The sequence below is a fragment of the Magnolia sinica genome, chromosome 12 (assembly GCF_029962835.1).
Source record: "Magnolia sinica isolate HGM2019 chromosome 12, MsV1, whole genome shotgun sequence".
Classification (NCBI taxonomy): domain Eukaryota; kingdom Viridiplantae; phylum Streptophyta; class Magnoliopsida; order Magnoliales; family Magnoliaceae; genus Magnolia; species Magnolia sinica.
In genome coordinates, this window is record NC_080584.1 from 48,326,412 (window position 1) to 48,341,004 (window position 14,593).

General features: G+C 38.7%; 1 long non-coding RNA gene across 2 annotated transcripts; it reads right to left on the bottom strand.

Annotated features, from left to right (window-relative positions):
* Nucleotides 1-774, bottom strand: LOC131220485 (uncharacterized). Of its 2 annotated transcripts, XR_009158619.1 has the most exons (4): nt 596-774; nt 451-504; nt 285-355; nt 1-178 (listed from the first exon to the last, which is right to left on the bottom strand). It is a non-coding gene; the product is annotated as an uncharacterized LOC131220485 (long non-coding RNA). The 2 variants fall into 2 exon arrangements; XR_009158618.1 differs by lacking the exon at nt 285-355.
* Between the last annotated feature and the right edge of the window lie 13,819 nt (nt 775-14,593).

Consider the following 14,593-nt stretch of genomic DNA (forward strand, 5'->3'; position numbering starts at 1 on the left):
CTGACGAATTTCTTTATTTGTATTTGAAGTCACCTTATATAAAGTAATGTGAAATTAGTTATATAATCTAAAAATATGTATAGAAAATATATAAAATTTTACTTATAATTTTCTCATCAATCTTCAGAAGTATGGGTTCCAACTACTGACGTATTTCTCTATTCGAGCTTGAGGCGTCCTATATAAATATCACAACCATTACTTATATGATCAAGTGTGAGATCATTTATATTACCAAGAATCTATGTTATAAACAAAATAATCATTATATGAGGAATATTTACTATTTTCTCTTCAATCTTCACAAGGCATGGTTCTAACCACTGACGTATCTCTTTGATTGAATTTGATGTCTCTTGTATATCAATCACAATAAAGACTTACATATCTCAAGTGTGCAACCATGGGGTAATTACGTAATGGGCAAAAATATAAATATAAAGTGCTTACAGTGAGAGGTAAAAGGTGACTCTCCTCATTTGTAGGGGTTATATCTTCAATAATCTGATGGAGATAAATATATCAATATATATGTACACTTAGACATAATAGTGATGAATGTTTAAATAAATAATTCTTTAACAAATGTATATACCTGTGTGCAGATAAGATTGTCTAAAATTTTTTTATGCATGCCCGTCTGTCGATAACTGCTATCGACCCATCTTAAAATACGTGGATACACCATCTTCGTTGATAACCATGACGGAAGAATAATATGCTCGTGTAACCATGGCTGTTGAAAACAATATCATTGATGAGAAAGACATGCAAAGCAAATATAAATATATATATATATATATATATATATATATATATATATATATATATATATATATATGTTGATTGAAAACAACCTCATTTATATAAGAAGTAATACTTACTTTCAAAACCATGACACATCCATTCACGTACTTTTTCTTCTTCCTCACACTTTCAGAAATACTCCTAACCAAAAATATCCAAATGGCAGTGGCTCATGCATAACTATGCAAATTTTCCAACTCATTCACATAGTGTAACAAAAATATAGGAGTTGTCTCGCTGGCGATTGGAAAAAGAATTGTATTGAATAAATACAGGATGAACAACTTCGCAAAATCAGATATAGATTCTTCCGAACTTTCTTCCAACAAATTCTTAATATTCTCCTCTATTAACTCTCTCTTGAGAAGAACATTTGCAAAATATTTTTTCTTTAGTTCTTTCTCACTTGCACTCAATTCCCTTCTCAAATCTATATGTTCTCCATTCATACTCAATCCCAATATAATGACAATGTCTTGGGGTTTAAAAAAGATCTTCTTTCCTCCGAGGAGGAAACAATTATGTTCGTCATCCCATTTAGTAAGAATAGTATTTAGAAATGTGCGTTGAATTAGAAACTTGAAAAAATACATAAATCCTTTAAATGGAGTATCTTCTAGCACTTTAATATGTTCATCCTTCAAATTCACCTTCTTGATAAAATTATAAAACTTTGATGGCGCACATCTAGTAGTATAATTGACTTTTTATGAGTGAATATTCTCCTACATTCAATGAGAAACAATCATGAGTTCATCACATACCTTTTTAATATTGTATATTAAATCATCCTAAATTTGATTAACATTATCTGAAAGAGGGTAAAATAACTCACCATGGCATACCAAAAACCACTTCAATATGATGTCATAGTAGGAGAATATAATAATCCTGTTTATAAGACAAATAAATGATGAGAGAAAACTAGATGATAACATAAGGAAAAAAATTACTCCGATCCATATATAAACAGATTTTTGGTGACATCGACATATTTGCAATATTATTGAAATATTGTCGATACACTAGTGATACAAGCAACACCTGGAATTTACATAGTCGAAAATATTGGCAATACAAGAGACTTGGAATTTACACCGTCGAAAATATTGGCGATACATTGGTGATATGTAGTGATATATCGTTGATACATAGAATTTTTGATACTATCATTGTTATCCGTATCGCCAAGCTAGAGATATGGATAATATCGGGGATACTCTGATTAGGACAATTGTTATGCCCCATGTGCATTGATGTTGTCAGATGGTGGGCCCATCATGCAACCAATTCTCATACGTTGGGCCATATTAACAAGTCACGGTTTGCCATTCACATTTGTTTCTGGGGGGGAACCAACTTGGGAAAGTGACTTGAATATGTAAATTGGATCAAAATCACAAATGTGGTAAATTGCTTACATATGTAAATGGATTGCTATGTATATAATTTACTATGTGAAGCATTTAAGCATTTAAATGGTTTGTAGACAAACATGCTAGTAAGTAATAGAAATTATCCAATAAGTGTAAGAACTTGTACAAGTACACCAGATCCCAGCTATTGGGATGTTCCATAGTTTCTAACATCTTGAAGGTTACAACTTACAAAATGTGGCTAATGAAGAGAAGATTACAATGAATTGATATAACCACTTTCTAAGTGGGTTTACTTCAATTTCTAACAATATTGGAAGTATTTGCATGTCTTTGTTTCCTTCTCATTAAATTTACAACGTCGCTGCTATGCAACTACAAAGAATTACAAATATGAAAGGAGTGGTCTGCGTTGTTGAGCTTGTGTTGTGCAGAACTTGAGGATGAAATGAGACAGACTATCAGCATAGATGGTGATTTTTATTTTTATTTTTACTTTTCTCATCAAAGTGGGTATTTGTGGATGAGATCGAGTGGGAGAAGATTTGAATTGTTAAATGACGTCAGCAGTTGCTACCACTGGAGGAAATGGCATTCGAAAAGTGGGCTGGCTGCATGGTGGTGCTGGTCACACGGCCAGAGCTGGTTTGGAGTCCGAAGTTTTCTTTTAGTTTTTTTTTCAAAGTGAGTGGTGACATGGACCAATGAGGATTAGGCAATCAGGGAATCCCTATTTACCAAATAACAAAGGATCCGGGCTCAGGACAGATTGGATAGTGACTTCAGCACCACCTAACCAGTGTATTGGGCAATGTGGGACTCACCCTAATATATCTGTTTTATATTCTAGCCCTCCATTCATTTTACTAGCTTTATAGGGCATGAGCCAAAAAAATAAATAAATAAACCCAAGCTCGAGTGGACCACACCCACTGTTTATTTACTATCCAACCTATTGTTAATGTCACATGACTTGGAGAAGGGAAAATGACCTTATGAAGTTTTTAATAAGGGCCCTCAATCATCATTGTTTCCTATGGGCTACCTGAGCTTTTGATCTATTTCATCTGGCTGTGGATAAACAAATACATCACAGTGGGCCACACAGCACCCAAGAACACATGGTGTTGGGTCACCCCAATATACTTCCGTTCGCAGCACCTGTTTGACATAAGTGCGTAAGATTCCCTTGCTCTGTGGGGCCAACGTATTATATATGCAACATCCACTCCATCCACCAGGTTCTATGATATATTCTAGGCCGTTGGAGAAAATATCATATGGATACGTAATTCAAATGGGCCACACAAGAGGAGACAATTGGGGATGGTATACGAAGTATGGGTTTGTTTGTGGGACTGCACTGGTGTGAATCTTTCATCAAATCCATTAATCAAGTGTAATTCACTGGGATGAAGTTAAATACAAAAACACCATGATAAAAAAAAAATTTATCAAGTGGCCCACACCATCTCAGCCTAGATTTTTGGGAGCAATTTCACATTGTTCCCATTGGAATGGCCCGTCAGAGCTTTTTATCAGGAGGATCTTGTGTAATTTAATTAAAATAAGATTTCTCACTTGATTTACAGCGTGGATTTACATTAAAAAAACACAGTGGCCCCCTACAGAGCGTGGGTGTTGTGTAAAAAAAATAGAAAATCAATGCATTCGAAAAATCCATCACAATTTGGGAATCCAGATGCACGATTAAATGCGGGTTCACTTCATCTTTTAGCCAACCAGTTGCAGCTGGCCTGTTGCTACTCTATGGAATCCCTACAATAGGTGAATCTGGACCCTCCTATTAGTGGGCCCAGCTACGGATGATCGGTGAATCTTGAAAAATACCAGCATCTAATGAACAGAATATTCCCTTTTTTGAATTAAGAGCATTGACTTTCGAGGTTTTCTCTACCACTGAGTCATCCCCTCAGAGGGACCACTTCATGGATGGTCCAGTATCACCAAACGTACAACCACGTGTACGGTGGAGCGGCAACGAACCATGTCTGGCCCACATTAGCGCGACAGTCAAGAGTCTGCCTCAACTTCAAAGAGCATGATGAATACATGTAGTGCATAGATGAAAGAATAAAATACAGGCATATACATGCATGCATGCATGGTATAGATGCATGAATACATTGCATGCTTGTATACCTTCGGATGTTTCTTTCTTCCTTTTGCAAGCTCAATCCCTCTGCCGCGCCCTTTGTCTCACTTGGCGTCGCTCCTCTTTGAAACTATATCAACCTCAAACCGAGGATACGTGTAGTGTCCTCGACTGTGGCCGTTTGGATGCTTCTAATGGCTTGTTTGGAAAATGCTGGTTAACTCAGCAGTGATGACTGGAAGTGGGTCCTTGGAAAGAGCCCTCCCTTCCCGTTTTCTTTTTCTGTTTTTTTTTTCCTTTGTTTTTTTTTTAATAACGGTTTGGCGTCCGGAGCTTTCTTTTATATTTTTTATTTTTAAGTAAGTGGTGACGTGGACCAATGAGGATCAGGGTAACAGGAATTCTCTGTTTACCTGGTAACAGAGGATCCGGACTCATTATAGAAATATTTGACCGCATAGTAATGATGGCATGCTGCATGCATATCTAAGGCATGGAATCAAATGGATGATTGAAATTATAGTTTTGCAAAATTACTTATATATTATATATATTATATGTTTTCAATGGATTTTGATTGATTAAGTTTGTAGAGTAAATTATTTAATATTACAAGTGTGTGTGTCTATATATATATATATATATATATATATATATATTATCATGATCAGAGCAATGAGATTTGTATGAATGCACAAATGAGATTCGATGTTTCCAATTGAGAGTGATAAGTATGATTTAAGTCAATCAATTGTGAGATTGGGGTAAGTGTTTGTTGGTTCATTTAAGGATGGTTCTAATTTTGGAGGTATCACATTGGAAAATCAAATTGAAGGGTGTAGATTGGAATTTTTTTCATTTGGGAGGAATAGTGGTAATTTGATAAATTTTATTACTCTGAAACGTAAAAGAAGCATTTATTGTTCTCTGATTGAAATTTTCTAAGGCCTATAAATATAGATCATAAGACTTGGTTTAAGATGGTTATTCATGTAGTACCTTTATTTGGTGGACCCCACATGATCATCAGGCTAGAGGATATGATTGGATTATTGTGATAGTTCTTCATGTAGGACCTCTATTTAGTGGACCCCACATGATCATCAGGTTAGATCATATGATTGGATTATTGTGATGATCATCACGCCAGTAGGCCCCAATATAAATGTGATTTTTAAAGTTAGGTCCGGGGTGGTTATGCTCGTGTTATGTTTCTATCCATAGCAATTTGGATAAGCATGGAAATCTTAACCGTGTAGAGACTCAAGAAAGGAAGAAGTTGTTATGGGTTCAACTACTTCCCCCTCTCATCTATATGTTTACAGCCTTGGTCCCTACACCCACATATAAAAAACCATAGTCTCATTTGAAATAGTTTCCATAGGTGTTTACGGTGTGGAAGATCGAGTTAGTTCCTTGCACAAACATTAATGGCTTCCCAATGCACGATGATTTGATTTTTTTAGCCGATCTCCATAATTGATGCATAGACAGCCCGTTTATCCTCAAAATAAGTCTCACGACTGGTATCAGAGCCAACTATGCATGGATAATGGATAATGGAGGATCAAGTTAGTGGAATTCCTTGGAGGATTCTATGTTGGATCTACACTATTTATTCTGAATAATGATAGTCATATCTAGACTACTATTCATGAATTCCTTTTGGCCAAATCTAGCTCATCCATTGGTAAATTAGACCTAATCATAGGTAATCAAATATGGACACTTCATTATGGGCATTATACTCATATCTTGATTAGATATGGACCACCAAGCAGGGACCCATTAGAGATGGATCTGGATCCTTTGATTAGATATGGATAGTCCATCCTTTATGAAAACCTAGCTTCAAAAAGAAAAGAAAATAAAAAATATATTCTCTTACCTTTAAGAAATTTATTCCACCAAATTGAAAGGCCCCATCAAATTAGTGTTTTCTTGCTATCCATTGTTGAGAATCTGTCTCCATTCAAAAAAAAGAGCATTGTGGTCACCCCTTCGAAGTAACATCGTTCCTTTTTTACATTGTTCTATTTATTTTCACCTTTAGGCTAGTATGAAAATGAATTTAGATGCAAACCTAATTGAGCAAATTTACAACCCTAAATGGTCAAATTAGCAAGATCTAGCTCAAATTTGATCAAGATTTCCTATAACAAAAAAAAAAAAGACGTTTCCTTTTAAATGTCTGTTAGTGCACTGATTTTTGTACCCTATTTATCAATCACGTGTATCGTTGTGTCATGTAGCCGGTTGAGCCTTTAGAAAGTGAAGACCAAATGCACAAGTGAAGCTGAAGCATCAAGGAAGCAAAAACGGGTAAATGAGGTGCATTGATGACTCTAATCCTTGACCCGAAACAACCCATAGACCTCTAGATGATCTTGATCTAATAATAATACCTAATTGATCATCTCTTAGACTTAAGAGACCAAGAAAAATATGATAAATAAGGCCAAAAGAGGTGTGAATCTATTATGTAAAAGATAACCCAAAACAGTAGAGTTATCTTCACACTCTCATGTGCCCCATTAGTGACATAATATTATGTGATTTGACCAATCATCTTGACCATCCAATCCACATAGAGTGTCAAGTCCATTAAGACGGGCACTTTTTTATAGTTTCATGGTTGATAGTCCATTAAGGAATAGTTTAGATGTAAGGCCCGTATCCTAACCTGTACCATTCCATAGACCCCCGCGATCCTCCCTATCGAATTCCAGTGACCTGTGACGCGTAGATAACATTTGCGCACGACCTTAAGTCGCACCCTATCAACCCGAGTAGACTCAACCCGAGACTTGTACCCTAGCGACCGCACCATCGCTACGATTCCAACGCCGCAACTTGCGCACCGATGCGATACCCAGGCCAGAAGTTGTGGGCCTGCGTATATTTCGAAGAAACACCGTGGGTTGCGAATAACGAGAGAATCTCTACCCAAACGTCACATCAATCATTCAATCACATGTCAAGTCACATCCTATCTCAACCCATCACTCTATCCTATCCCCAAGTACACAACCTATCCCCAAAGTCAACCCTCTCTCTCTCTCTCTCCACCCATCCCTTCCTCACACCCATCACCCATCACCTCTCTCTTACAATACCCTTTCTCTCTTTCTCTCTCTCATTCTCTAACCATTTTTCTCAAGCAACCAAGGGAGGTGACCATCCAAGCTCTAAGAGAACCTAGGAGTGGCCCACTTCCTACCCCCCAATCTCATCATCCAACCCTCTAAAATCAATCCCAACCATTAAATCCCATCCCTTGGAGCTCTAGAACACATTGGTGGAAGAAGAAGTCCAAGATCTAAGTGGGTGTTCATAGTGCTAGATTTTGATTTTTGATTTTGGATAGGGCCCATCTTGATGTATGCATTGTAATTGTTAGAGGAGCTCATAGTGGCGGAGCTCCTCTGCTACACGCTCTCTCTCTCTCTCTATGTGTGGCCCACCTGATGATGCATGTATTTTATCCATGCCGTCCACCATGTGGACCACATCGCTGTCCAAGTGGGCCCGCCTTGCCGACATCCAGCAGGTGGCCGAACGGTCCAGCGCTGCTGGTACCATCCAGTAGACCTAGACAAAGAGGAAAACACAAGTATCAGCTTCATCCAAAGCTGGTGGGTCCCACATGTGTGGACCCACCTTAATGTATGTGTTTTCTATCTGGGTCGTCCATCTACTGGACGGCTAGCAGCTAATAGCTGCTGCTTCGATGCTAGCAAGCTCTTTGGGCCTGTACAAGAGATATGTGTTATACTGTTCATCCATTTGGCAGGTGTGGGGCCCACCCCACACGTGCTGCACGTGTGGGATGGGACCCACCTTGATGTATGTCCTATATATCCACACCGTCCATCTGGACGGTGCAGGTGTGGGGCCTACCATTGATTTATGTGTTTTATATCCATCCGTCCATCCATTTTGACATGGCCCACCATGTTGAAAAACCCTAGAAACCGCCTCAAATATATGTATTTTTCCAAAATAGACTTCTCGCTGCATAGTTCATTTAAAACAGACTTCCTGCTATGCAATTTTCCAAAATAAACTTCACAGCTTTAGAATACACTTTTTCAGGACGATTTCAGGATTCTTCACTTCAAATCTTCGATTCTTTTCATTCCTTACTTGGTTTTCTTGGATCTTTGGTATGTGAATTCTTCAATCTTGGTCTCCTAAGATCCATCCCTTGCCTTGGTGATTCTTAAGCATCAAATACATGCTTTTAGCACCATTTTTCAATCCAAGCTCTTAAATTAACCTTGCAACACATACATGAGTAAAATAGAATATTAAGATGATTTATGTTCATAAAACTAAGATACAAATGGAAAAAATTATGCAATATTTGATTCTCAACACACCCCCCAACCAGCATTTTGCTAGTCCCGAACAAAATAAGCGAAGAAAAATAAAAATAAAAATAAAAATTAATTTTAGAAATAAAATTAAAATGAAAATAAAATTCTAATTATACCACTTTTGCAGGTAATTTCGATTGCATTTAGCATATGCAATAAGCCTTTAAACCCCTAGGTTTCCCCTAGTGGACGAGTTATAGTCTCGTGAGGGTTTCCATAAATGTTACCCACAAACATTGAAAACATGAAAAATATTTCAACACTAAAAAAATTTATACAATTCTGCCTCCATTCATTATATGAATTCCGAAATAAAACAATACTTAACCTAAGTCTGAAGTTAGTTAGAATCTCAATTTTCTAATCAATTACATCCTTGAGTTCAAAAACCTAATCAAAATTTATAATAGTTATGATCCAATATACTTAGGTGCTCCGTGACACTAGTCTAACTTTGAGAAATATGCATGTTCCCTATCCTAACTCCTTTCAATCATCCCAAGAATATGAAATCTCTAGTTAACTCATTTTCTTATGACATTTATTCTTTCATTATCATATCCTCATTATTATAGACCACCCTTAGATGAAGGTTCCCACCGGGTTTGCTTCATAACATAAGGCATTGTACTTGTAATGGTAATAGTAATGGATACTTAGGTATCCTTACTCCGGATTACCGACACGATTGTTATGGTCATTGCATTCATGCTGTATAATAAAATTTTATTTTTTCATCACTTTTTTTCTTCAATATTTTCTCTTTTAAGCATATATCAATGGTACTAGTTCATTCAACCTTGTTTGAATCAAAATTTGTTATTCTACTTCACATATCATATTCCTCACTTAGTTAGCTAGGGTGTATTGTGAATTTAGTACATCAAATTACAACTCACTTTAAACTAGTGATTAGATAATTGAACTCAAGTCTATAATTTTCAGTTATCAGCATTCTGACTACTATCAACCTAGACTAAGTATTAACTTTGCTTTTGGAATTCACATAATATCATGTTTACATTCTTGTATATAAACATATTATTTAGAAAATGTTGAAAAAAAATTCCTACAAACCTTTAAAAAACACTGAAACCTAAAAAAAATAAAATAATAAAATAATAAAATAATAATAATAATAAAATAAACTGAAACCCAAAAAAAAAACATTCACATGGATGACTATCCATACCCCCCAACCTAAAATCTACATTGTCCCCAATGTAATGATAATGTAATGCAGAGAACAATAAAAATAAAAGAAAGGGTGGATAGTACCTGCCATGAAAAACTCACCTTCTATGTGATACTAAAAAAATTGAATATGATACAAATCCTACACAAATGCTCCGTCAGACTAGGAGCATCAATCTAAATATTCTAGCTTATGAAGAGGGACAGACTCTTCTCCCAAATGAAAGTTTTCCACATAAGGCTTCAATCTCTGACCATTAACCTTGTACACATTGCCATTACGTGGATTCTCAATTTCAACAGCCCCATGAGTATAAACATTCTTCACAATGAAGGGTTCTGTCCATCTTGATCTTAACTTTTCCGAAAAGAATTGAAGACGAGAATTGTACAATAGGACATTTTGTTAAGGTTCAAAATTCTTCCTCTGGATATTTTTGTCATGAAAAGCTTTGGTCCTCTCTTTGTAGATTTTAGAATTTTCATAGGAGTCTCTCCTCAGCTCCTCTAATTCATTCAACTCTAATTTCCTTTGTCCACTTGCTTGATCCATATCAAAGTTTAATTTCTTTATTGCCCAGTAGGCTCTATGTTCCAATTCCATTGGCAAGTGGCAAGCCTTCCCATTCACCAATCTGTATGGAGACATTCCAATCGGGGTCTTATAAGCAGTCCTATAAGCCCATAAAGCATCGGATAGTCTGAGGGACCAATCCTTCCTATCTGGCCTTATAGTTTTCTCTAAAATGTGTTTGATTTCCCGATTAGAAATCTCAGCTTGCCCACTCGTTTGTGGGTGGTATGTGGTGCTCACTTTATGCTTGATGTCATATTTCTTCATCAAAGCCTCAAATGTCCTGTTGCAAAAGTGAGACCCACCATCACTTAAGTATACATACTTAAGCTCATTTGATAGTAGTTTTAAATCAAGCTTTGGAACATTGGTTGGTGATGACAGAGGTCGCAAGTCCTTGATAGATAGGATTTGAGTGTGCGGTCTCCATTGATACATACCAATGTCCTGGGTGGTAGTGCTCTCATTATCATCAGAAATTTCAGCAAGCACTTTTTCTAAATCAAAATTTTTCAAGTCCCCAAAGACTTGAATCAATTCCTCAGTCAGACTAGGTTCCAATTCCTCCTCTTCTATCAAGCAGTCCATGAAATTCAGCTCATAGATCTCATTATTATCAATGGGCTGCTTACATAGATTGAAAACATTTAGCTTTAGAGTCATGTTACCAAAAGACAACTTCATCGTTCCATTCTTGCAATTTATGATTGCATTTGATGTAAGACCCGTATCCTAGCCCGTACCATTCCGTAGGCTTCCGCGGTCTTCCCGATCGAATTTTGGCGACCCACGGTCTATTATCGATGTTTGTGCGCAATCTTGAGTCACGTCCTGTCGATCTGAGTCGGCTCAACCGGAGACCTATACCATTGCGACCGCACCGACGCCGCGATTCCAATGCCGCGTCTCGTGCGTTAATGCGACGCTTAGATCATAAGATGTAGCTCACGCATTATAATAGCTGTGGACCGCACATTTGCGTGGCCCATGTATCACAATGGCACCATTTCCTAGGTTATCATGGGGTGATGTCATCACCCCATGCCAAGTAATAAATGCTTACAAGCAATTATGTCATTTATTTTCCCCATGAGTCAACCCTAGCATTTATGGCCTTATATGAATTAATTACACACACACACACACACACACTCTCTCTCTCTCTCTCTCTCTCTCTCTCTCTCTCTTCTTCGTTTTCTCCCCAGCAAGAGAGAAGCTGAAAACGTCCACGGCAGCCCTCCCATTTCTAGCCACATTCACCTTAGATCCTTTTCAATCCTGCCATTAGAAGCTCATCTCCACCGTTGAAAAGATCCTACAAGGCTTGAGGACCCGAGGAATTGAGGAAGGAGTCGATTTAGAGGTGGGTGATTCTCTCTCTCTCTCCTTCCTTTGTTTTGTGGCCCATTTAGTGAGTGTGTGGTGTCCAAACCGTCCATCAAATGGACCCCATGACTATCCAAACATGGGGACCAACCTGCCTTGCTACCCATTGGAGGGTCTGAATGATGGGAAAACACAAGTGGGCCACGTCAACGAGGGACCCAACATGTTGCCTGTGTTATATCCAAGCGGTCCAGCGTCCCTGGACGCTGGACGTGGCTCTACCATGATGTATGAATTGACGTTGGGGTGTACTATTAGCTAAGTTTGGGGTAGGCTGCTAATGGAGGCCCCACCTTGATGTATGGAACTAATCCACACCGTCCATCCCATTCCTTAGCTCATTTTAGGCGCTGAGCCGAAATTTGAGACCAATATGATTCTCGAGCGGGCCATACCATAGGAAATAGTAGTATTACCGATAAAACTCACCTTGATTCTTCCATTCGTTAAAAACATATCGCATATTGGTCTCATTTGGTTGATCAGGGGCCGTAGAATCCAATGGTCGGGTGGGATTTTTTAGATGCAGGCCCTATATATGAAAAACGACAGAATTTCTGAAAAACAAAGAAAAAAATTAACAGAACATGCAGCAGCGCCTGCTGCTGCAGCATTAGCAGCACAGGACGCTGCTGCTTGCCAGTGCCGTGGATGGAAGAGGCGGGACGTGGTCCCACTTGTAGGCCCCACTGTGCTATATGTGAACATCAACACCGTGTATTTGGGGGCCCCACTTCTAATTGTGGGCCACCACAAAAATCAGTCATTGGTGGAACTCAGGTGGCCCACGTCACAGCAAACAGTGTGGGTTGAACGGCTACTATTGAAACCATTTTTGGGTAACAAAAGTTTTGGATTATTATGAAATTTGTTTTCCTCTCCATTCAGGGTTCGTGGGACCCATCCACGCCGTCCCTCCATACTGATGGGCCACACCTTCATGTATGTGTTGTGTCCACCGTCCCTGGACGGTGGGACCCACCCCCACGTGTGGGGTCTCCCTCGATGTATGTGCATGTCCAGGCCGTCTAGGGCCTGTACGTTGCATGTCTATTTAACATGATATTAATATATTATATTATATTAATATATGATATAATATATTATATATTATATTAAAATATTATATAATAACATATATTAACTGAGAAGGGTGGGCCTACGTGGGACCCACCTCTGCTCTCCTTTAATGCAGCAATGGCTGCATGTACGACAGCTATATAGCTGCCTATTGACGTCTGCAACTTGTGGGTCCCACCAAGTATGTGTTATATCGAATCATCCATCCATTCATCTGGCGAGCTGCCTTAGGTGGGCCATGTAGACCCCACCCCTGATGTATTTTCCATCCATGCCATATATCCATGGGACCCACCATGATGCACGTATTGTATTCAAACCATCCAACCACTTGAGATATCATTTTACGGCGTGAGCAAAAGAATGGGTCAGATCTAAAGTTCAAGCGGACCCCCACCATCAAAATTTAATGTGGACAGTTGCATCCACCGCTCAAACTTCTAAGGGCCATAGCAGTTTCCACTCAAGCTTATATTTTTGGTTTTCACTTCATCTGTCACTATGTTCACTTATGAATAGGTTGGATTTCAAATCCATCACGGCGGGCCACACCGTGGTGTGACCAGCCCTTTGGTCAGGTGGACCACACCGTAAGGAAATAGCGGGATTCAAACATCTACCATTGAAACCCTTTGGGGCCATGGAAGTTTTGGATCAATATGGGATTTGTTTTCCCTCTTGATCCAAGTCTTTAAAACCTTACAACTGGATTGGGTGGAAAATAAACTTTATGGTGGGCCTAGTGAATTGTTTTAATAGTGAAAATTTATCTCCACTATCACTTGGGGCATGATCCAAATGATCCTTCAATAAGACTCATTTTTGAGAATTTATAAGGTCCATTATTGAGGCCCATTGGTGCGGCCCAATTTGATATACATGAAGCCCATGGGTGTGACCCATCATGATGTATTTTGGCCAATAGGCGGGGCCTGCCCATTTGTATTGTTAAGCCTATGTAATGAGGTCCATGTACAGGGCCCACTCATGATGTATATTAGGCCCATGTGTAGAGCCCACCCATTTTGTATTAGGACCCATGGGTTATGGCCCATTGTGATATATTTCTAGCCCAGATGGCAAGGCCCGATATTATGTATGAGAGGCCCATGGGATGTGGCCCATTATGGGGTGTTCGGGGTCCATGGGATATGGTCCATTATAATGTACATGCGGCCCGTATATGGGGATCATTATAATGTTACATATGGCCTTGTGTGGGGACTAATGTGAGGCATGTGATGCTTATGTGATGAGGTCCACTTTGATATACTTGTGGCCCATTGATGCAACCCACTTGATGTGTATGAGGCCCATGTGATGCGGCCCATAGTGATGTGCTTGTAACCTCTGTATGAGGCTCATGATATCGTATATTAGACCCATGCGTGAGGCCACGGGCCCACTATATGTTTAGCTCTATGTGGGCCACTCCTTGGGAGCAATGCTGGTTAGATGTCCACATTGATGGGCAAGGATCATAGGGTGTCCATATTGTGACCTTCCATTAGGCCTTGTTAGGCTCATTCTTATCGATTCCGATTAATGTGACAGATTTGTCGATTCTGATTATCGATCGATTCCGATTGTCGTGACCGGTTGCCGATTCTAATTGTTGTGATCGATTTGCCGATTCTGATTATCGATCGATTCTGACTGGCGTGACCGATTGTCGATTTTG